Consider the following 24,413-nt stretch of genomic DNA (forward strand, 5'->3'; position numbering starts at 1 on the left):
CTGATGTACTGCATTTGAGCCCATTGCTTTCAGTGCTTTTGAAATCCTTGGACTGATGATCTAATAAAGTGCTCTTACTGGACAATCTCTGATCAGATACTTGAAAAAAAAAATCACAAGTTTTTGGAGTAGAGAGAAAGGAAAAATAGTGAACATTTCTTCTTACAAATATACCAGGACAACGTATTTTCCTTTTTAACAAAAATTATTGGTGTTAGATTTCTACTAGTTTTTCAATTAGTCCTTTCTTTTCCAATTTTAATTTACATTTCTCAAATAAAGAGCAAATAAAATATTGTCATAGTCCTCTGAAAGGTAACGGCTGAAATTTGGGAGAAGCTGTGAGAAAGCAGAATGAAAGCAAAATTACCCTTCTCAAGTTGGTAGGTTTTCATTCTATATCACCTAGCAACCCCTTGGCTCAGTCAGCTCACTTGTCTACCTTTAGTCTTGTTTACAGACTATTCAAACTACTCTTCGAAACCATGAAAGATATTCAGTTTCATTAGCACCATTCTCAAAGAGAAAATAATTAAACTCAAAAGAACAAACATTGCTTGGAAATGCTTTTAAACTCTTTTTACTGATTTTGAGATGATCAATGCTGAGATTTTCAACATGTTTTTCATGTTATTTAAGCTATCTCCTTATAAAATAATTGTTAAGTTTTAGTTGTTTTTAAAATATTCAATTAAATATTTTTACATTATCAATTGGCAGTGCTGCCTATCTGCTAACCTTTAACATCTCTTTATTACTTTCATATTTTACACACACAGAGAGAGAAACTACTCGTTCTGCTGATATAGATTGCCTTGATTTTCACCTGTACTTTTTTAAACTGTCAGTGAAACTATTTTGTGAATGCCATGGAGACTCACAAAACTTGGTATATCGTATTTATAGTAAGCATAGAATTGTACATGCCAGGAAAATATCTTTTTTCTTTTTTACAATGTTTGTATTGTAATAAGATTCTCCTACATGTACAATATATGCTCAGTGGTGGCTTCCGGATCTCGTTCCAACCGGTATGGTATCACCCACATGGTGACGCTTGCCCAAGCCTCCGCAACGCTCCAGCTGCTCGGCGGAGCGTCGCGCAGGCACCATACGTGCCATGCGCATGCTCAGAAGCGCCAAAGGCTTAAAGGACAGGTAAGGAGCTTGGGTGGGCGGGCCCTCCGGAGCACCGTACCGGTAGCCGGTGCTCCGGGCAGGCTCCAGTACATCCGGCCTGTAACCCACCACTGATATGGCTGGACCATATAAGTTCTTTAGTTTTGTTGACCGCTGATAAACAAAGCAAAATTATTCTTGAAGAAAGGTTGTGACCTATTACAGCCTGAGAATGTTGCTTTGAATGGGATGAATACAATAATATTTTGTAGAATAGCCTTGGATATAGTTCCAGAGGTTTTGGATGGATGGGTGGATGGATGGATGGATGGATGGATGGATGGATGGATGGAAAGAGAAATGTGTGTGTGTGTGTATATACACTGATTTCCCCCCAAAATATCATTTTTCATATATAGTCATTTTAAGTATATTTTCTTTTGATGTTTCTATGGAGCCAGTTTTAATTTTATTGCAGATTAAGGCAAAAGACTGAGATATTGGTCTTGATGTGAAACAGAGCAGAACAAACCTATTAATTTATTGCATAACAAAGTTTTAAAGGTTGGAATACAAAAACGTATAGTTCTGGTACATTTGTTAAATGAAAATTTCTGTTTGCTGCTAACCAATCATAGGTATTGAGAGCATTCTTCACCAGATTGATAATATAAATTAGTCAGATAACTTGAATGAAGTTACATGATTATGTATTTAAGAAATACTTTTAAAATCAATAGTAAAAATATTTAAAATTCTGATATTCATGGTCAATATAATTTGCATTGTCTCTGATAGCTTTGTATAACATATTTAATTAACTCCTTTTTTATTCTGTTCACCATTGCTCTGAAATTTAATTAATTCAGATACAGCACTAATTTGATCATATTGTAATGTTTTCCCAATAGCTGTTTGCAAGGGAAAATATAAATAAATTCTTTATGAGCTAAGAATGTCCTCTTATTGGAAAACAGCAACACTGACTCTATAGCCCAGGGATCCTCAAACCTTTCAAACGGGGCCAATTCACATTCCCTCAGAATGTTGGGGGGCCAGACCGGCTGGGTGGGCGTGGCTAGGTGGTCATGTGTCTGGGTGGGTGTGGTTGGGTCATGTGACTGGGTGGCCATGGCCAATTTAATAATCCATTGAACAATGCACACAAATTAAATTTTAATTTGTTTTGCTTCTGAGGGTGTTTTATTTGCTTTTGTTTGCATGTTGCCCTTTTGGTTGCCTTTTTTTTTACTAGATCGTTTTTTCAGTTGTCTAGGAGTCTATTGGTTCACTTCAAGAAACTCAGTTTTGCAATAATTCTTCTCAGCCCCAAGGAGCTTGAGAAATCTCTCTCTCCTCTCTCTCTCTCTCTCTCTCTCTCTCTCTCTCTCTCACACACACACACACACACACACACACACACACACACTCACACACACACACTCAATCTCATGAATTCTCATCAGTGACTATAATAAGGAACTAACTAACAAATATAGTATGGCATAGAACATAGATTTTAATATTTCAGTTTGCCTAAGGAGACAGCTATTCTGTTTTGTGTGCTATATTTTCTAACTTTCTTACCATACTTTTATTATTTCACTTTCTTGCACAACTTTGTTAATGTCCTGCTTTAATTATGTTAAAATGCAGGAACTCTTTTGAATGTGGCCAGAATAGGAGCCAGGCATATCTCAGGGGGATGGTGTTCAAGAGGGCAGGTGCTATAACCGAGTAAGCATGCTTCTGAAATCTCAACAAGTATTTATGCTTAATTGATGGAACTGGAGCATGACAACTCTGTCCAGCCTGACAGATGGGTCATAAGTCATGGAAGAAAGATGGTCCTTTAGATAACAGGTCCTATGTCATGAAAGGCCTTAAAGTATTGATTCCATTGCATTTTGAAATTTATTGGCAAATTACATAGCTCACGAAGCCAAAGTTTTAATGGGCCTGACAAGACATGGTCATGATTGCCCATGCCACTGCATTCTGGACCAACTATGGCTTCTGAGTGCTTTTGAAAAGCACCCCCTTATTGAGCACATTAAAGTAGTTTATGTATGAAATAAGCAAAATGTGTGAAATTGTGTGAAGGGTCCCTGCTCCAGGTAAGTGTGCAAAATCCATAAGATGGATTTTTAGCAGGAGCTATTAGCTAAAGAAGCTCCCAAATTGTGCACAGACCTGAAGGGGAAAGAGCAATCTCATTTGGGACTAAAGATGAAAATTCCCTGGCCCCTGAGGGTCCCAAAGCTCGCAACTACTCAGTCTGGTCAAAGTTAAGTTTAAGCCTCAACTCTGACAAACCTTAATCTCTTCCCATCTAGTCTCCCACATCCTTCAAATACTTGGATAAAACTTTGAGAACGTTCCTTGGCTGATCCGGAATTGAAATATATTATTCAATATATCTGCATTTTAATGAATCCTGATCTAAAAATGATGGATGATCTGACCAATGGCTTTATGCCCATGTTAAACAGAATGAACAAAAATTAAAGCCTTGATTTCTTAATTGCCTCTGTAATTTTCATTGTTGTTATTCTTTCGTTTAGCATCATTCTCATTGTATGGGTTATTTTGGTTAGACTAGCTTTTTCCAAACATTTTTTAGTAGTGTCTTCTGGTATATTTTTTGGCTATACAAGTTCCTAAAAAATTCCTGAGTTATATTTTTTTTGTCTTCACTCTGATGATGAAGGATTCCCTTCTTGTCCTGTAGTTCATGTATTATTTTCTTCTTTTTCCTTTTTTAGCTTATATACTAATCATCTCCCTGGTTTATTTGCACATTCAAAGAAATTCTGTTTCACCATTTTAATTTTTTGTGCCATTTCATCTTATACCATTAAATTCAATCTGTGTTTTGTTAAGTCCCTTTTTTCTTTTCTTTTTTTTTGGGGGGGGGGTGTCTTTCTGTAGGTCTAACTCTAGTTTTTTGAATTCATCCTGTAATATATTTGGCTGTTGTTTCTTTTTCTATTTCTCCTTGCCATGCATGTTATTGTTAATCCTCAAACATATGCTTTGCCATATCCCACACATTTTGCAATGATGTCCTTTCCTATTTTCCTTGAAAAATAATTTCATTTATTTTTCCATCCTTTGTATGTATTCCTTATCTTTTAAGATGTTTTGATTCATTGTCCATCTCCACTTCTTCTGTCCTCTCCATATCACTTTTATTAGATTGTGGTCTGCTGTTATGTCTACCTCTTGGATGTCTATTCATTCTCGAGGTCATCCACACCATATCTATTCTTGACCACGATTGATATGTGTTTGAATAGAATGTATATTGATTTGTTTTAAAATTTAATTCTTTCCATTCATCTTGTAAGTCTAATTCCTGTACCATTTCAAAGAATGTGTTTGGAAGTGTTCTTCGTTTTTTCGTATTTCTTTTGCTACTTCTGTAATCTTTTTTAATGTCCACAACTGCGTTAAAGTCCCCTGTTAAGCATATGTTTTCATAGTCTATTATTTTTTTATGTAATCTTCTGTAAAATTCTTCCTGTTTATTATTTGGGGAATATATTGCAATAAGGATTTGTTTCTGATTTATTGATATCTCCATTATTAATATTCTTACTTCTTCATCCACATATATTTGTTTGGGTTTTAATGATTCTTTAATGTACAGTTATTCCTCTCTTCTTCTGGTGCTCTAAAGACACATATAGCTTCCCTATTTTAGGGTATTCTAATAGTTTACCATATTGTTTCTTATTGTGGACTTCTTGGAGACAGACTATATCCAAATTCAATCTTTGTAATTTTGTCAACGTTTGTTTTCTTTTTGTGGGGGAGTTTACTCGCTAACATCTTGCCTTCCTCATTCATCTATATACGGTCTTTTCCCGTGTAAGATTGAGAGTATCTTGGTGACGTTCGTTATCCTCAGGCTGGTGTCTTTGGCCTTGTGCCTGTGCAAGCAAAGCGTGACCGGAGTTGCCGTCCCTCTATAAATACTGGTGGGGGTGTGTGGAGTGCTGGCTCTGTTGCTGCAAGCAGATTAGTTGGCTGTGTTGTAACATCTTGCTTAGTTGATGGAGTTGATGTTTGCAGATTAGTCAGCTGTTCCGTAACATCCTGTGTGGCTGAGGTACTGGCTGTGTGCCTATTGTTCTTTTGTATTGTAATAACCTGGGTAATGGGCTGTGTGATGACCTCCTGAGCTCTATTGTAGTGATATCCTGAGTCCTCTGCTGCAACCTCTTAGGGGGTTGGCTGCATTGTAACATCCTGAGCCTTTGTGTTGTAACCTCCTGAGTTCTGTGATGTAATGTCCTGAGGAGATGGCTGAGGTGTAACATCCCAGGCTTTGGTTTGGCTCCGAGTTTGCAGTATGGCCATGTGTTCATGGTGTGTATCAGTTTGCTTTGTGTGGGGGTTAGAGCAGGGAGGTATTGTCACATTTAGGACTGAAATTAATTTTAAAAATAGAAGAATTTGGTACAGTGGCAGGACTTAAAATAAATAAGGATAAGACCAAGATAATAACAAAAAACCTTACAAATAAACAGAAAAATGAACTGACAAGAAAGATGAGCATGCAGGTGAGCAAAAAAAAGTCACATGTTTGGGAATCTGGTTAATAAATGTAAATCGATTAAAGAAGACAACTATACTAAACCTATTGCATGTGTCCTGTTGCGTTTGAGGAGAACTTCGGGGAGATGATTTTCTTTCTTGGGGTGTGCAGGGGGTACCCTGTCTCAACATCGGTTCCGGGTCCAGTTATGGGAAAGTCCTGGGACCTTGGAGGGTACCCTTGGGCTGCGATTTCCTGCTCTGCAGCCAGAACGTTGTGAGTGAAACGGGGTGGTTGGCGGTGAATGGAGAATGAGCATTTTTCTGCTGTGGGTGTGGGCGATGGCAATGGCGGGGCTCCCTACCTGGGGTTTCTGCCACCATCACTGCAACTGCCCATGCCATGGTATTGTGTCAGTTGCTCCCCCCACTGCTTGTGGACGTGATGGACTGGATTAGCAAGGGAGTGGCTGAGGCAGTTGGCATGGGCATTAATGCCAGTGGAAGATGGCTTCAGGAGTTGGTCTGGGTGTGGTTGGAGTGGGGGGGCTCCTGTGTTGTGCCCCCCCGCTATCACCGCCATTGCCTGGGCCACCGTACTTGGCCATTTGGCTCCTCCCCTAGTGACACTATGGACTGGGTTAACGGAGTGCAGCTCTGGCGATGGATATGAGTGCGGTTGATATGGACAGAGCTCAGTTGTTGGAGCAGCTGCCGCTGTCCTCACTGCCGCCATTATTGGCTGCTTCACCAACCCGTAATTTATCATCTGCGATTTTGATATCTGACCATGGCTGGGAATCTTTACATATTGTCTTCAAGATCGACCATGGCTATGATGGATATAAGCCTCCTGCTACCCCCTTGAATACTATCGGCTCCCCCCCCCAATGGATATGTCATCTCCCCGTTCCATCTCCCTGTGATGTCACTCCGTTTTGATTAATGCCTCACTCTCTATATTATACTGCGACAGAACTTTACTCCCTTTGGGAACTCCCCCTTTCCCGGGGATGGCCTTCTTGCTTGTCAAGATGCTTCCTTAATGATGGATCTTGGGATCCCAAGAGGTGGCATGTGAAGAAGAGGCTTTTTAGGGGTTTTTTACAGGGGTTTTTAAATCAAATTTTAATGGGTGGTGGGGTTGATTCAGATGGTTCAGATAGACTTGGGGGGGGGAGTCTGCCAGGACACTGGCCAGAGCTAACTAATGGGCGTGAGTTGGGAGTGCTGGAAAGGGTTGGGATTCCGGGGGAGACATTAAACCATTCCATTGGGAGATTTACCATCTCTACTGAATGTGGGAGGGGCAGATACGATGGGGGCCTAGGGCCAAATTATGTCCAGGGGATGCGGTTTGCTATTTAAGAGCGATCACGCGCTCCGACCCTCATTGCCCCTCTCGCACCCCTGGATGCTCGAAATTACAGGACCCGGGTCTCCAGCTGGTATCGCTTAACACCAGGTCTGTGGTACATAAGGCTCCCCTCATTTACGACCTCATACAAGAGGGAAGAGTGGACCTGGCATGCATTACAGAGACCTGGTTGGGCCATAAGGGGGGGGGGGTGTTCCTCTCATTGAATTATGCCCATCAGGCTTCCGGGTGTTTCACCAGCCGAGGGCAGCGGCGGCATGGTGGTGGCAGTGGTTATTAGGGTAAGTCTTGGACCTCAGGAGGTCACTGTGCCTCAGATAGGTGGGTGTGAGTTCCTTTTTGTGAAGTGGGCCTTGGAGTCCAGGTGGGCCTTTTTGTTATGTACCTGTCTCCCTGCTACATTTCATCGGCCCTACCGGAGCTGCTGCATGTGTTAGCCGGATTGGCGGTTGATTTCCCCAGGCTTATGGTCCTGGGGGATTTCAATCTGCCTTCCATTGGCGAGACATCCAAGTCAGCTCAGGAATTCATGGCTTCCATGATGGCTATCAACCTAACTCAGTTAATTCAAGACCCCACTCATAACGGGGGACACATGCTCGACCTGATTTTCATCTCTGGCCAGTGGATGAATGATCTAGATTTAGGGGATATTTCTATCCAACCCTTGTCATGGTCGGATCATTTCCTCCTTAGGTTTGACTTCCATACTGCCACCCTTCGCCGCAGGAAGGCAGAACCAATTAGATGGTTCTGCCCCAGGAGCCTGATGGACCCTGAAAGGTTCCTGATGGAGCGTGGGACTTTTCCTGAATCCCTTGCTCACAGTTTGATCGAAGCCCTAGTGGAAGCCTGGATAGGGCGGCCACTGGGGCCTTGGACTGTGTTGTGCCTTTTTTCCGCTCTTATCGCGTCTGCAGATAACTGCCCAGCCACCCTGTTTAGGGTGATTCGCTCAGATTCGGACAGGCTTGGACTCTGGATAGATTCGGGGGAGTCGACGGGGATGAATCTTGTGGAAACTATCTGGGATGACCCTGTGACTTCCAAGGCCATGGACAGGATTATGGGGAGACTTAGTGCTGCCCCTTGTGTACTGGACCCGTATCCTTCTTGGTTAGGTTCAGCTTCCCGGGAGGTGACACAAGGCTGGCTCCAGGCGATTACCAACGCTTCATTGAGAGAGGGGTTCTTTCCCACTTGAAAGAGGCAGTGGTGAGGCCCCTCCTTAAGAAGCCTTCCCTGGACCCAGACTCTTTAGGCAATTATTGTCCAGTCTGCAACCTTTGCTTTGTAGCGAAGGTTGTTGAGAGCGTGGTAGCACGTCAGCTTCCCCAGTACCTGTACGAAGCTGCCTATCTGGATCCATTTCAGTTGGGTTTCAGGCCTGGGTACAGCACAGAGACAGCATTGGTTGTGTTGGTTGATGATCTCTGGTGGGCCCGGGACAGGGGTTGTTCTTCTGTCCTGGTCCTATTACACCTCTCGGCAGGTTTCGATACCATCGACCATGGTATCCTACTGCGATGACTCGGAGGGTTGGGTGTGGGGGGCACCGTTTTGCAGTGGTTCTCCTACCTGTTGGATCGATCATAGTTCATGTTGACTGGAGGGTAGAGATTGATACTTGCGGGGTGCCCCAGGGGTCGGTTCTCTCACCCCTCCTGTTCAACATATACATGAAACCGCTGGGTGAGATCATCCATGGTTTTGGGGTACGGTATCATCAATACGCTGATGATATCCAACTTTTCATCTCTACCCCAAACCACCCAAACGATGCCCTTGATGTGATGTTCTGATGCCTGGAGGCTCTACGGATGTGGATGGGGACGAACAGGCTCAAGCTCAATCCCACCAAGACTGAGTGGCTGTTGTTCCCATCATCCCGATTTGTGCATCTTGTATCACCTTTGCCTCTGTTTATACAATCCAGGATTGTATTAGCTTTTTTGATTGCTGGTTAGATCTGCCCCACAGGGCTGCTCTGGAAACAGTGAAGGACCACTGAAGGGCCGTGGCGCTTCTGCCTGGCCCAGGCTAACTGGGTGTTGAGTTACAACATCCAGGCCGGAACGTGGTCAGCATTAGATCTCACCTACAGGGCCATCCTGGAGCCAGCGAAGGGCCACCCAGTCCCCCGGGCATGTGCAAAGGAGGCGAGAGTGCAGGGCCTTGCGTGCCTGAGGACCGTCTTGCCCCACAGGCTGACTGTGTTCTGAGTACTTCAATTTTACCCAGGATGCCAGTGCTCGCTGCCTCCTGTGCGCATACCCAGGGGGCGGGGTAAGGGTGGGCCCTAACTGCCTCCATGGTGACCGCGCAGGTGAGATCCAAGGCTGACCACATTCCAGCCTGGATCGCCACTACTATGTAGATCGGTGCTGTGCCCACCACCAGCGCTTCCATACCCCACTCGCCGATCTGACCTCACCGCCCAAGAGGCTTCCCTTTCACCAGGATCGCTCCTGCCCCCGCGTGGGGAAGCCACGGCTATCAGCAGCATGGCCACTGGCAGTGCTGCCAGTCTCCGTCCCTCCCTTTGTAACTTCCTGAGCATGGAGGAAGGAAGGAGATGGGAAGGAAAAGGAGTGAGGCAGGAAAAGATGATTAGAAGCAACCTGGTTGAAGATGGCCCAGTCCACACAGTTCTGCATTAATCCTGGGTCCATTGAGACTTGGGCTCAAAGAAGAAAGCAATTTTGTGTTCTGTTTTGTCACAGACAGGATTTTGTTGGCAATCCAAGTTAACATTCTTGAGTTGTGAGCTCTTAGGAAAGTATCCCCTCCTTGTGTGTTGCAAACAGCCATTTCCAGTGAGCCAGTGAAGAAAACAGGATAAAGAAAAGTGGGGAAGGTATTTTCCTTTGCTATATTTCCAGTCCAGGCAAGGTCCCTACAGGAAAGCCCTTTTATGTTTCACATAAAAAACAAAGGAGCTCTGATCAACTATCACAGCCAACATTTTGACAGTTTTGCTGTACTATTGTCTATAGACGCCCCCATTAAATGCAAGCAAGGGATAAATTGAGTCTGGTTTGTTCTCTCTTTTAAGTGGCCACAAACTACTAGCAAAAGTGACATTTGATCATAAGACAAGGAGCCATTTTCGAAATGTTTCCCCTTTTGCATTGGACCATCCAAAAAGGGACAGGAAAGGAGAAAGGGAAAGAGGAAAGACAAAGGAGAATGAAGAGGGAAGGAAAAAGAAAAAAAGGGTGTGGAGGAAGGAGGAATGGGAGGAGTAAGACTGGGGGGAAAGGAAGAAGAAAGAAGAAGGAGGGGGGAAGGAGAAGGAAAGAAGATGGAGATGAGATGGAGGGAAGGAAGGAAGGAGATTATGAGAGGGAGGAAGGGACTTAGGGAAGTCCTGCCTTAGCACTTTGCCACCAGCAACCCTGCTGCCCTTTTGCCATCCCCTTGCCCCCTGGTGGTCTCCCATCCTGTAGCTGAGGTTGTTTTGGTTACAAACCTGGGTCTTTTTGCAAGAGAGGGAGTGGGCCTCCCCCTGACCCACGCATTTTGCCCTCCCACAGGTCCCATGAGCAACCTGGCCAAAGAGAGAAAGCCTAGCAGTAGCAGCTTTGAGGAGGAGGTAAATGCAGCCAGATGCCCACATCCTGCACAACCGTCTAGGGTTCCTCCACGTGGCCTGAGAGGGGACAGCAAGGCTTCTCTGGTGGACAAGGGTTTGGCGCTCGCCCTGGTCTCACCTTCTTCTGCTGGGAACAATGGATCCCTCCCAGCCTCACTCAGGCCACCTCAGGTACCAACCCCAACACAAGCAATGTCAAGCTGGCGACACCCAGCTTCAAGGTCAACCACAACCCTGATGTGCCTCTTAATGAAATTAAGTGTGAGACCCGTGGTATAAGGAATCTAGTCCTTGCTGTTTTATCAAAGGCTTTTGTCCAGATAAGCCAGAAATAAAATTCATTGCATCTGAGTTCACAAATAATAGTAACTTACAACTGTGATTACTGAATAAATCATATGTGAAACTATTTTAACAATCCATGGTTTACAAATTAGCTGATTTTCAAAACATGCTAACCCAGAAATAAACCAGTTTACAATAATGAATGTATGATAGAGTGCAATGCTATTAATAGTTACTGATTATAAGGCGACAGATACTACTTCTAATATTGGGGTAATAGAAATGTTTTCATTCATTTTTCATTTGTGGATTTTCCATAGATAATTTCTATGAATTCTGGGAATAATGTTATGAATTTTTGGCTTATAATTCAGACATAAATGACTGTTCTTACTATTGAAATGTGGTTTATTAAGCTAAAGTAAATAGATTGATGAGATTAATAAACAAATGAGCATATGTGTACTGTATTGCTAAATAGCTGTACAGCAAAGACATTGATTCTTCCCCAGACATTCTTCTATGGCTGGGAAATACTTTCAAGTCAGTGCTACTAGCAAAAGTGGTTAGGGACAATATTTGTTGCAGTGCATCTGAATACTTTGCTTCCCATCTGGCATCTTTTCATATTGCTGGGTGTCAGGTGACATATAATGTAATAAATTATTATAGTTGGTTAATATTTTTGTTGGTCATATGGTCATCCAGATGTTTAGACAGGATTTGGCATTTTGTAAAGGATGGTGCATACGGAGAGAGAGAGATGGTGTGATACACTCCACTGAAGTGGTGGTTTTTCAGGAATAAGGGAGCACATTCCAAGGAGAGGGGTGAAATAAGAGACAACACAACCTGAATAGGAGATAGAGGAAGACAATTAGGATAGATGGTAGAATTTCCCAGGGTATGTCCATTGGAGAATAGTAATAAATGTTTAATCTGGCAAGATTCTGTCTATTCAATGTAAGCAGACAAAGAACTGAACTTTGGCTAGATTGTTCTACCTTGCACTAGAGCTGGGCCTGATATATTTTAATCCACATTGAATCCTTCCCAAAGACCTGAGATTGATAGATGTTATTTTATGAAATTAGAAGAATTGTCACTGGATGTAACCTGTGTCCAAGTAAAACTGCCTTTGCAATTGATTTATGATGCTTTTGTTAATGTCGATGTGGTGTTTCTGTTGTTTTGAGATTGCATCCAAGGATTTTATTATTAGTAGTACAATTTGTGCTATCTTTTGCCATAGTCATTCTACTTCTGTTTGTGTGTCTTTGTATTTCATGAATTTCTCCAGTTGTTATTGTGGTTGGTCTTGTAGTCAGCCAGATGTTTAGACTGGATTTGGCATTTTTGTTCACCTTTTGATTTCTTCCCAAGGTCCTGGGCTAGGCAGATATTGTTGTTTGATGATGTTAAAGGTATTGTTTAAAGGTATTATTTACTACTACCTCTTTGTGCACTAAATTATGCCCAATATAATTGAGAATTATTTAAAGGCAATATTATTAAAGATGCGTATAAGTATAATCTTTATTGTCATTGTACTTAACTACAACGAAATTGGTTTTAACCAATTTATCTTGAATAATGAATGAAATGCAAAAATGAAATTATTTTTTCCTCTAGAAAATCTAGGATTAGATTACCTAACTATGAGCACAATATAATGCCTGGATCTTTTCTAACTATAAACTTGTTGCTCTGTCCTTTGTTTCTTTATTTCCTTTTTTTAAAGAACTAAAGTATATTTTACTTAAACTCCACTTGCATGTTTAACACAAATCCAGGGCAAAGTGTATTTGGTGCAAAATGTATTGTAGAATTCTTTGGTCATGTAGTTACAATCAAGAAAATAAAGGATTACCTTTTCTAATTTTCAAGATAATGAATCTTAATTAAACAAGGGTTAACAATAATGTACACTAGTATATTCATTTGAAACAGGCACGTATTGAATTTGATAAAGCTGTATTTAAAGCAAATGAATAACAGAAGCTTAATTATAAAAGCAAAACAAGAGGAATAAAGAACTACATATTTCTCAAATTGTTTTTCCAAAACTAACACTGATCTTACTTATCTACAATACAATTTCCAGGAATAACAACAATAAGTTATTGTTATTATAAAAAGATATTAACAGATAATAAGTATAAACAAATGCAATTAATAACAGAATACAGAAGAAACAGAATGATATTAATTATAATTGTTAGGAAGTCCAGACAAATAGCATTATTTTCTACATGAAATGAACTTGCTACCCAAAACAAAATATACAGTACTTGGGTATTTGCTTTAGCTCTAGGTAACCTAGATTTCCTGTTTATCAGGATATAATATGTCATGAAGGTATAAATTATGTGCAAAACTATATTTCTCTGTATAATTTATTGATTAGAAGGAAGTTTTAATGTAACTTTTTATATTATATCTTTATAGACAATATTGAGATAAGGACTATAGTGAAAGGCTTCCATTTTAAAAAACAGTATTATTCAATCTGCTAGAACATTTTCCAGATGATAGGGTCTACTCTTCCTATGAAGTATGGAAATGAACTATTAGTACCCTTTTTACTACTCTTTAGTACCATTTCTACTTCTCTAGAATCCAGATACCCCCCCCCCCTTTTTTTAGGAAATCTATAGATAATGAACTGGATTAGCCAAAGTTTAGAAAATAGATAATAAAAAATGCTGTATAATGAATGGAGAATGGACAGATCTTCAACATTTCTTGCAGCATCTAAGGGCTGCAAAGGTTTTGGTAGGAGCACAATCACATCAACATGGGGGAGGGAAGGAATCTTTATTCTTTCACATTTTTAGGATGGGAAGTGATAAGTTAAAATATTGGGGGTTATTTGTATAAAAGTCACCTTGTGGTAAAATGGGCAGCAAACAAACTTAATAAATTAAATAAATCAGGTTTTTACAAATTATTAATTATAGTACTGTCACAAATTTTGTTTTAGTTTTCAGCCAAATTTTATTGCCATGAGTTAGAAGATTGAAAAACAGCTGCCTTATCTACTTTTGATCTTGCCCTATTAATGATGTTAGATTAATGCTATATCAAGTGTCCGAGGTTCTCTGGAATCAAAATACCAATTTCTGATTATGGGAGATAAATGTGTTTGAGACATGAATGAATTTTAGAGTTTATATATTTAACAATTACTATACCTCTATCTCTTCATCATTATTAATTTGATCAACCTAAAAGAGATTTCTTGAATAAATCCAAAGTTATAGAAAATTAATTATGTGCAGGGAGAAGATACCAGATGCCTCGAGTAAAGGCAATAGTATAATTACTCACAAAAATTTAGATGTTCCTGATTCTATTGTAAGTCTCAGAGAACTCTGCATGAAACAAGAGGTAACCAACTTCTTTTTGCAAATTTGAGTGTAATGCAGTTCTTTAAAGACTTCAGTTAAAAAAACTAAACATGGCAAGTGCAAAAGAGTCAGTACTTTGAAATATCCCTTCCTAAATACATTCTTTTATTTATTTTTTTATAGACATGATGTTTCTATTCTTGTTCCTACTCTTTCTTGCAATACTTTTTAGCTCACAAATATTCTTTGATCTGTTTAGTTACCATGCATGTTTGAGAGCTCCCCACAGATTTTCAATAATCAAGTCTAGGAACTATGAAATCCATTCCAAAACCTATAACGTTCTTGTAAGTAGTATATGATTTATCTTGTAGAAATATCTAATCTCTTTTTGGTTTCAGTTTACAGGCTCACTACAAGGGTTAATGTCCGTTGTTAGGGTTCCAAATAGCATCCAAAAGTAAATCAGAGACCAAGGCAAAGTATTGCTCAAAGTTCCAATTTATTAAGAGAGCTATATTGGAACATCTGGGAAAACCTGAATCTGAAAGCTTCCCGATTTTCCCCACCCAACTGAAAGTTCATGATCTTGCACTCATACCCACAAGTCCATCACATGGTCCAATCTTCTACTGCCATGCTGGCAGCTTCCCCTTATCCAGTTCCGGTCAGGTGCAGAGACAAAGGATGACCTTGGCTTTCTAGAAAGTAATTTTATTTTGGCTACATAGCATCTAACTCTGTACAATCCCCCCTCACCTTTTCCCACAATAGGAAAGGTGTAGTAGAATAATACTACGGAATTCTCTCCAGAATTTGGCAGTGAACTGAACTCCGTGGTCTGAGATAATCCTCCTGGGTACTCTGTGCAGGCGGTAAATATATTTGACAAACATTTCGCTAGTTTCTTTGCGGATGGTAGTCCTGAGCAGGCGATGAAATGGGCTTGCTTGGAAAATAAGTCAATGACTGTCCAAATTATTTATTACCCCCACTGTCTGGGAGCTCTACGATGAAGTCCATTGCGATATCTTCCCATGGTTGGCTAGGGTTGGCCACCCGTTGCAGTAATCCCAGGAACTTGCCTGACCATATTTTCATGGTTGCGCAAGTGGCACAGCTTTTTGTGTAGTCTTCCACTTCAGCTTTCATTTTTGACCACCAAAATTGATGCCTGGGAAGGTGGAGAGTTTTTAGGGATCCAAAGTGGCCTCCTAATTTCTCTTCGTGGCTTCGCTGTAGTACTTCCAGCCTCAAGTTCGCAGGAATGTACAGTTTGGATCCTTTCCAGGCTAAGCCATCTCGCTTGTCCTGGCTGAGGGTAGGCAACCAGTTAGTCTGGCTTCTGTGGTGACTTGGGCCGCCTCTTGGTGGGGAGAGGAAAGGATGGGGGATCCACTTCATCCCTTTTACTGTCGTATTACGGTTTTCTTGATAAGGCATCTGCCAGCAAGTTCTTCCCTTCAGGGATGTGATTCAGTTCAAATTTGAACCTTCGGAAGTATTGTGCCCAGTGAACTTGTTTTGGAGACAGTTTTTGGGGGCTTTTGAGGGCTTCAAAGTTTTTATAGTCAGTCCGGACCTCAAATGGCACATTCCCCCCTTCCAGGAAGTGTCTCCAAGTGAATAGGGGCCACCAGACCACATATGCTTCTTTCTCCCAAATGGCTCACCTTCTTTCAGTAGCGGCAAGTTTTTTGGAGACATAAGCACATGGCAAGAGGTGTCCTTCCTTATTTTTTTTTTGCAACAACACCGCCACTACAGCCACATCACTGGCATCTGACTGGATTATGAATTGCTGTTCTGGGTCGGGGTGTTGCAGTATGGGCTCTTGGGCAAAGAGCCATTTTAATTTCTCAAATGCTTTTTGATAGTTCATTGATACGTATGCAGTAATACACCTCTCTCAAATCCAGTTTGGTAAACACTTTACCCTTAGCCAAATGGGCCTCCACTGATCCCCGTGGAAAGGGTTTGCAGCTTGTGTAGCAAATTTTCCGGTCTCTCTTCTCCCAGGTGGCTTCATTTTCCTCACTGGTGGCTGAGGTTCCTGGAGGAGTTGTCCCTTCAGCACTTTTTCCTGTCTTGCTATTGGCAAGGAATCATCTTTGAAAGAGGGAACTCCCCTCTCTATGAGCTTTCTAAACTCCCCCCCTGCTGTTTTGTGAAGGGGGGAAGAGCTGCCGAGCTTGACGCTGGTTTCGAGCTGGCGTGGGTGGGGGCAAGGAAGAAGGTGGCTCAGCTGCTGCTCCTGGGTCTTCTGGTTCTCCCTGTTGGGGCATTGCGGCTGGGGCTGGAACCAATTGGGGGTTTAGTCCCTGGGGTTGCCCCAGGCCAGTTATCTAAAATGGTGCCATCTGCTGAGGAGGTCCAGGCATCCATTGATATTGCACCCATCCATGGCCCAGGAAGATAGCGCACCCCGCTGGAACTTGACTTGCAGGCTGCAGCCTGAACATCAGTGGCTGGCTAGGGGAAGAAGTCCCCCCCCCATCTGTTGCTGGCTGGATTGATTTACCCATCCCAGTTGAGGGGCCATCTGTGCCCCAGGATGGAGGGGCACTACCATTGGTCTTATTCCAGCTGCAAGGGTGTGGGCTGACCCACTTGCCACTGTATGGGAGCAGCATAAATCCCCACTCCATTGCGTTGCGGAACCTCAACCCGGGAAGGTGAATGTTGGCTGGGTTTGGAGCTAAGGCAATGTTGATTCCACTTACGTTTAGCTGTCCGAATTTGTCTGGGAGGCCGGTCAGAGACTGACTGCGTGAAGGTGGCTGGGATCCCCATCCATTGGAGCGCCCAGTCTGTATCTGCTTTGGTCCCCTCCATTCGTGGGTTGAGGCTGATCTCGCACCCCCCTGTGGCTCCAACAGCAACTCCTTAAGGGAGGTAAAGCCCGAGGCTTCATCTTGCAGAGTTAGTTCCGATTGCGAGGGATGCCTATGGGCCGGCTCTTTGTGCCTGGCTCCCAGCTGGCGTTTTCTCTCCGCGGCTTCCACCATGGCTTTGGAAGGCAGGTGGTCTCAACATAGATAGGCGATCAGTCATCAGTGCTTTCTCCGTGGCTTTCTTCTCCTCTTCCATCTTCCCTGAGTCTTTGCACCGCCTGGGCTTAGGTTTGTTCTGGGGCTCAGGACCCTGGACAGCACCACGAATTTCGGGGTAGCTGTTTAAGTATTTTAAGGGAGATTCAGGTTAATGTCAGGGTTCCAAATAGCATCCGAAATTAAATCAGAGACCAAGGCAAAGTACTGCTCAAAGTTCCAATTTATTAAAAGAGCCATGTTGGCACATCTGGGAAACCCAAATCTGAAAGCTACCCAGTTTTCCCCACCCAATTGAAAGTTCATGATCTTGCACCCACATCCACAATGATAACATGATTTATGACAGGCTGAAGGGAGGACAGAAACACTGGCAAAGTTCAAAAGCAGATAAAGAAAGCAAAAAAGATAGCTGCGAATAAGAAATGCCTAATGAAGAATGCCTAATGAAGCTGTTAATCACTGCTTTTTGTATTGCAATATTGGGTCGCTTATTATGAAGCAGGCATTGTTAGGGTACTTTACATCCATCACATGTTCCAATCTTCCACTGCCATGCTGGCAGTTTCACCCATCCAGTTCTGATCAGGTGCAGAGGTGCAGAGACAAAGGGTGACCTTGGCTTTCTAGAAAGGAATTTTATTTTGGCTACATAGCACCTAACGCCATACAATTCCCCCCTCCCCTTTTCCCACAATAGAAAAGGCATAGTAAAATAATAGAAAGTGTGGGAGGCCAAAGATCCATGAGGAATATGGCTGCAGTCCTGACCCTGTGCTCTTCTGGACACAGAGAGTCTTAACAATGAAACACTAATCAGTAATAGGATATGAGGCCTGGACATTATGATATTTGGAAAGCTAGCTATTCTAAGGCAAGTATTAGAATTTTTGTAACGCAATGATCATTCCATCATGAGTCATAAAGGAAAATATATATTTAGCTCTTATGGAAAGATTTGAATTGAAATCTATTGACTTCAGTTTGCCATTTATCAAAGAAGCCTTTAAATACATTTGAAGTTGTCTTTAGCAAATTGGAGACAGTGACCTGCTTCAAAACTAAAAGTGTATGTATCGTCGTAGATTGACTAAGATGAAATATATGAATGAATTTCTGTGATTAACTAATTATCAGTAACACAGAATATGTGCCTAAATAAAAATATGTTATTGACTTTTCACATGAGAATATTTTCAGTGAGATTCTATCAGAATAGAGCTGGAAGGGACCTTGGAGGTCTTCCATTTCAGATAGGTGGCTGTCCAGTCTTTTTTTAAAAACTTCCAGTGATGACTCACTTATAACTTCTGAAGACAAGCTATTTCACTAGTTAATTGTCTGCACTGTTAGGAAGTTTCTCTTTAATTCCAGGTTGCTTCTCTCCTTGATTAGTTTCCATCCATTGTTTGTAATGTGGTGACCAAAACTGGATGCAGTATTCCAGATGTGGCCTTACTAAGGCTTTTTAAAGTGGTTTTACTACTTCACATGATTTTGATTCTATGCCTCTGTTTATAAAACCAAGAATTGTATTTGGATGATCACTTAAACATGAACTGGTGGTTCATGTTTAAGTGATCATCCACTAGGACTCCAAAATCCCTTTCACGGTTACTGTACTAGTGTCTTTGGTTTTTCCTGCCCAGGTGGAAAACCTTGCTTTTCTCCACATTAAATTTAATGTTGGATAGGAGGCCACTGTTCAACTGTCAAAATCTCTTTGGATCTTGAGCTTTCTTCTGGGATATTGGCTATTCCTGCCAGCTTAATGTCATCTGTAAATTTGATGAGTTCCCCTTCCATTCCCTCATCTAAATCATTTATGAAGTTATTGAAGAGTACTGAGTCTAAGACGGAACCTTGTGGTACCCCACAGCTTACTTCCCTCCATGTAGATGCAGTACCATTAAGAACTACTCATTGAGTATGGTTTGTCAGCCAGTTATAAATCCATTTGGTGGTGATGCTATCTATCCCACACTTTTCTAGTTTACCAAGAAGCAGGTTGTCATCTACTTTGCCAAATGCCTTGCTGAAGTCTAATTATAATATGTCCACAGCGTTTTGCTGGTCTACTAATTTAGTCACTTTGTCAAAGAATGTAATAAGGTTGGTTTAGCATGATCTATTTTTAACAAACCCGTGCTGGATCCTAGTTATAATTTTATTCATTTCTAGATGTTTACAGATCTGTTTTGGGATTATTTTTCCAGGATCTTCCCAGGTATTGATATTAGACTGATCTTAGAAGCGGTATAGGGCAGTGATGGCTAACCTGTGTGAACCTCCAAAATGCAATGTGCATGTGGCCCCAGCACACAGGTCCCCTGCATGCGCCCTGCCCAGCTGCCATGCATGTGTGGCAGAGACCCAAAGACCAGCTGGCTAGCAGGGCACGCATGCGCAGCGGAGCTGAACTGGGACAATGGCTCGCATGCCATCAATGAGGCTGTGTGCAACCTTTGACACCTGTGCCATAGGTTCCCCATTTCATTTCATTTCCCTATTCTATTCTACTTGGATTTACTAAATTATTTTATAGATTATAACCTGCCACAAAGCGTGTGTGGCTATAGTGGTGGATTGTAAATATTTCAAATACATGTAGAAATCTGCAGGTGGGCTCAAGGACTCTCTAAAAGAATGCAAATGACCAGCTGTCTGCACAAAGTATAAATCCTTCTATCCCTCACCATCCAATCAGAGCTGAATAAACTTCTTGGATGAGAAGCAAAACGTCTTCAAGGAAAAGAAGAAAGTCTACTTACCTCTTGAAAAAAAAACCTTTGGAACAACTATGACCGGAATGACTGAGAATCTCCACAGACATTTCATTTGTCTACATAGAGTCCTCTGATAGTAGACTTGCTGCTGGCTCCAGTGGTTCTGCATTGTGTCCAATGTTGAGTAATTTGTAGATACTTTAGATATTATACTGCAGGCTATTAATATCTGTTAACAGTTTGTTTAGTGACCATTTGGAGTTACAGTGGCAATGAAAAAAAGTGACATGACATTTTTCACACTTATGATCATTGCAGCATCCCTATGGTCATGTGATCAAAATTCAGGCAACTGATTCATATTTATGACAGTTACAGTGCTGTGTGTCATGTGATGACCTTTTGTGACCTTCTGACAAAGTCAATGGGGAAGCCAGATTCACTTAACAACCAGGTTACTGTTAACAACTGCAGTGATTCACGTAACAATTGTGGCAAGAAAGGGAATAAAATGGGGCAAAATTTATTTAACAAATGTTTTGCTTAGCAACAAAAATTTTGGGCTTAATTGTGGTCGTAAGTCAAAAACTCCCTGTGCTAAAGTTGCTAACTTAAATTAATAACAATTGGGATTCTTTGACATCTGGATGGATACCCACTGTCCATCCCTATATTAGACAGGGATGGGATGAAGTTGAAATGCTTTTAAAGGAAGTTGCAGTCCTAAAATATCAGACTTATAGCTGAAAGCTGTAGTACTTAGAAAGCGGCTGTCGCCCTTACCAGGTAGTTTAGGCAGGAAACAAGGTCAGATAAGCTAATTCTACTTCATTGTAAAGCTATATGAAAATGTAGAAAGGATCATGTACCTCGGTTTTAATTTATATGAAAGCTGGGACATGACCAGTGAAGTAAAGATAAGGATAAAGCTCAAACAGCATTCTTCAAAATGAAAAAGTTCTTCTGCAGTCGTGACATAAGCCTAAGACTGATAACCAGACTTTTCAGGCGTTACATCTTTTTTATCTTGCTCTACGGAGCAGAGAGTTGGTCTCTGACAGAAAACCACTTGAAGAAACTAGAAGCATTTGAAATGTGGATTTACAGACAGCTGTTACGTATAAGCTGTGTTGACAAAATCAGAAATGAGGTGAAAAGCCGCCTGGGAAAGCAAAGGGAAATCATCAAAGCCATTAAAAAGTGAAAGTTAGTACATTTTGGAGATGTGATGCGACACCCAGAAAAATACAGTATCCTTCTTTTAATCCTTCAAGAAAAAATTGAAGGCAAATGAGGTCCAGGCAGAAGAAGAACATCATGGCTTCAAAAACTAAGGGACTGGTTTGGACAAACCTCAGCAGCACTTTTTCATGAGGCTATTGAGAAAAATAGGATTGCCAACATGATCCACAACATCCGATGATGGATATGGCACAAGAAGAAGAAGTAAAGCTACATTAACAGAAACTTCCAAATCTGAAAGTATAATTTTCTCACTGTCACCTTTGTATCCCAATAATTTAGGGAGCATCCCTCCAGAGCCCCTTGCTATACTCCCTCTTATCTGAATGTTTTTTAGCAATATACTTTTCCCTGGTCTCCTTAAGTCATTTCCACATACCATTATATTGACTTAATACCAATTAATATTTGTTTAAGACTAGCAGAAAAGGCTTGGTTTTGGATAACTACATTTTGGTTCTCTCGAAAAGAAACTCAAGAGCAATATTCTGTAAACATATCTATTAATGAAAACTATCTGGAAGTTGCACTTAATACACTACTAGCTGGGATCATTCATGGAAATATTTCTCATTGTGGTTAAATAGCAACATTGGTTTCTGCTTCATTTCCAGCATAATTCAAACTGTTTACATTTAGATGCACTCCATAGCATGGGATTCTGATGTTTTCTCAATCTACTCACATATTGTAATATTCCTTAGACCATTCAGTCTAAATCTTTTGGAGAACAAATTGTTCTTGTTATCATGTTTCACTTATTCTGGAAAAGATTTTTTTTGTACAACTAGACGTGACATATGACCAAAATTCGGTTTGGAATTATGGTAGCAAATCATTACCATCATATGTCAAGGCATTATGTGATCAAACCCAACATTTTGGCATTTTATGCAATAGTTGTTAACTGAAAACCATGGTTAAGCAAATGGAATGATCATTAAGCAAATGCTGTGGGTTGTTAAGCAAATCCATTTTATCCATATTTTATCAGAAACTAGAAGCAAACACTGGAAACTGGCAAAACATGTCAAAACACCACTTTGGGACACTGCGAATGGTTGTAAAGGTGAGCCAGTTGCCAAGCACTCAAAATGCCATCAGGTGATCCTGGTGTGTGCGTGTGTTTGTGTGTGTGTGTAGCCTTTGTAACATCAAAATTGGATCATAAGTAGCTTTTGGAAGGGCCTATCGTAACATCAAATGGTTGCTAAGCAGCCAGTCATAAGTTGAGGACTACCTGTAATTTTCAGCCTCTCCTCCCCAAGTTACTGGCTGTGATTGTTAGAAGGATTGTATTTTATTGTTTAATGCTATTCTATTGTAATTGTTAACCTTTCTGCAAATTATTAATTAAAGAGTTATATAAAAATGAATGTATTTTTTTTTATTGGTATCCCACTTTCATTATTTTTTTTACAAATAGCTCAAGGCAATGTATCTTCCTCCTACTACTTTGCCCACAATAACCCTGTATTTGCTTTGAGCTGAGAGCAAGTGATTTCCCAAAGTCACCCACCTGGCTTTCATTTATGTTCCTTTCTGTACCTTAAATAATAAATATGCATCTAGCAGATAAATCTAGCAAGAAGTGCAAAAAGCAGATTCATTGTGCCTTTTCCTGAATTTATATACCAATACATTTTCCACTGTGCTATCTTTTTTTCAGTAGCATCTTTCTCTGTGCTTGCTCAAGTTTGATACATCAACATCAAGGCTAGAGAATATGTGTTCTGGTTATTTTATTTTGTTTTATGCTACCAGACACTGAGTAGATGAAGTTAAAAATATGTTTTCTCTATTTTTAAAATAACATTTCTTCTTGTTTGAGCCTTTTTCAGACTGTTTGGCTTTTCCTTTTAAGTATATCAGGGGAATACCAGATCACATAGATCCAGTGTAAAAGTAAGAAAGGTGGACTAGAATCAGGAAGACTTATGGAAGTTAATTGAGTTTTCTTGAGATAGTCACTAACCTTCAGCCTTGGGAAGGGAGAGAAGGTATTTATTTATTATTTATTTATTTATTAAGTATATTTATTTGCCGCCCAATCCCAAAGGACTCCGGGCGGCTTACAAATATATGTATGTATACATGTATGCATGTATGCATACACATAACGATAAAAACAATTTAAAAACAACAAACACTCCTCATACATTCATTTTAGTCGGGGCTGGACCTCAACAGTGAGGTCAACAGCCCCAGGCCTGCCGGAACAGCCAAGTTTTTATGGCTATATTAAGGTATAATATATGATGTCTTGAGTTTCTTGGGGGCAAAGTGTTATCTAAAACTACATAAGAGCAACAAGAATAACCATGACAATGTAACATTATGAAAAAGAGTATCTTGCTACTTTATATATGAGTTAGTGGGTTTTGCATTGTTATGTTTGAAGATATTTGTTAAAACAGATTCACACCATCAAATTATAGAAGATCATGATAAAACATTTTACATTTTACGTTTAGCCCTTTTGAAAGAACATGGAACCCTGGGTGGGACATACTTCCTGAATTCCAAACGTTTCAATATTTCATAGATTAAAATTATATAGTATACAAATGCCATCAGCCAATTCTTACTTTGATTAAGGTTTTTTTTTGATAAAACTAAGTTTCTGGTATTTTCCAAGTTGGATTAATGGATTAAAATTTCTAATCTGTAAAAGTATCCTGGATGAGTCAGGTGGTATGGAAAAATTTTAAAATAGCTAGCAAAACATAGTTAAAATGGGTTAATGTACTTTTTATTTCATTTAATAAGAAATATCTCCATGCTCTAGGAATAAGGAGACTGTACTTGTTACTTCAGAACTGTTTCTTTATCTAGCTGCAAATGTAATGGTTTAATTGATCAAAGTTTGTTATGCTTTTTAAAGTCAGACAAGAGGTGTTTAAAAACTAGCCATTCATATATGTAAACATAAGTTTAGATTTATTAGATTGTGTGGTGCTAGAACAGAATTTTACTTAGTTTCATACTTCTTTTCTGGTACATTCACTAATGCATATGCCTGCATAATTCATTCTCCCATACTGATGCATAAATTCAGTCTTTGTTCAACCCATTGGAAGCAGAAGCTACCTGATTGTTCTCTACCTGCTTAAACCTTTTATTTTC

At 40.6% G+C, this 24,413-nt stretch overlaps 1 protein-coding gene across 1 annotated transcript in view; it reads left to right on the plus strand.

The window, feature by feature from the left end:
• POLA1 (DNA polymerase alpha 1, catalytic subunit) overlaps nt 1-24,413 on the plus strand; it is a 377,795-nt gene that overhangs the window by 247,409 nt on the left and 105,973 nt on the right. The gene's annotated exons all lie outside the window — the stretch shown is intronic.

The sequence above is a fragment of the Thamnophis sirtalis genome, unplaced genomic scaffold, assembly GCF_051295495.1.
Source record: "Thamnophis sirtalis isolate CommonGarterSnake01/CBP01778 unplaced genomic scaffold, rThaSir2_p1.2 scaffold_12, whole genome shotgun sequence".
NCBI lineage: Eukaryota > Metazoa > Chordata > Lepidosauria > Squamata > Natricidae > Thamnophis > Thamnophis sirtalis.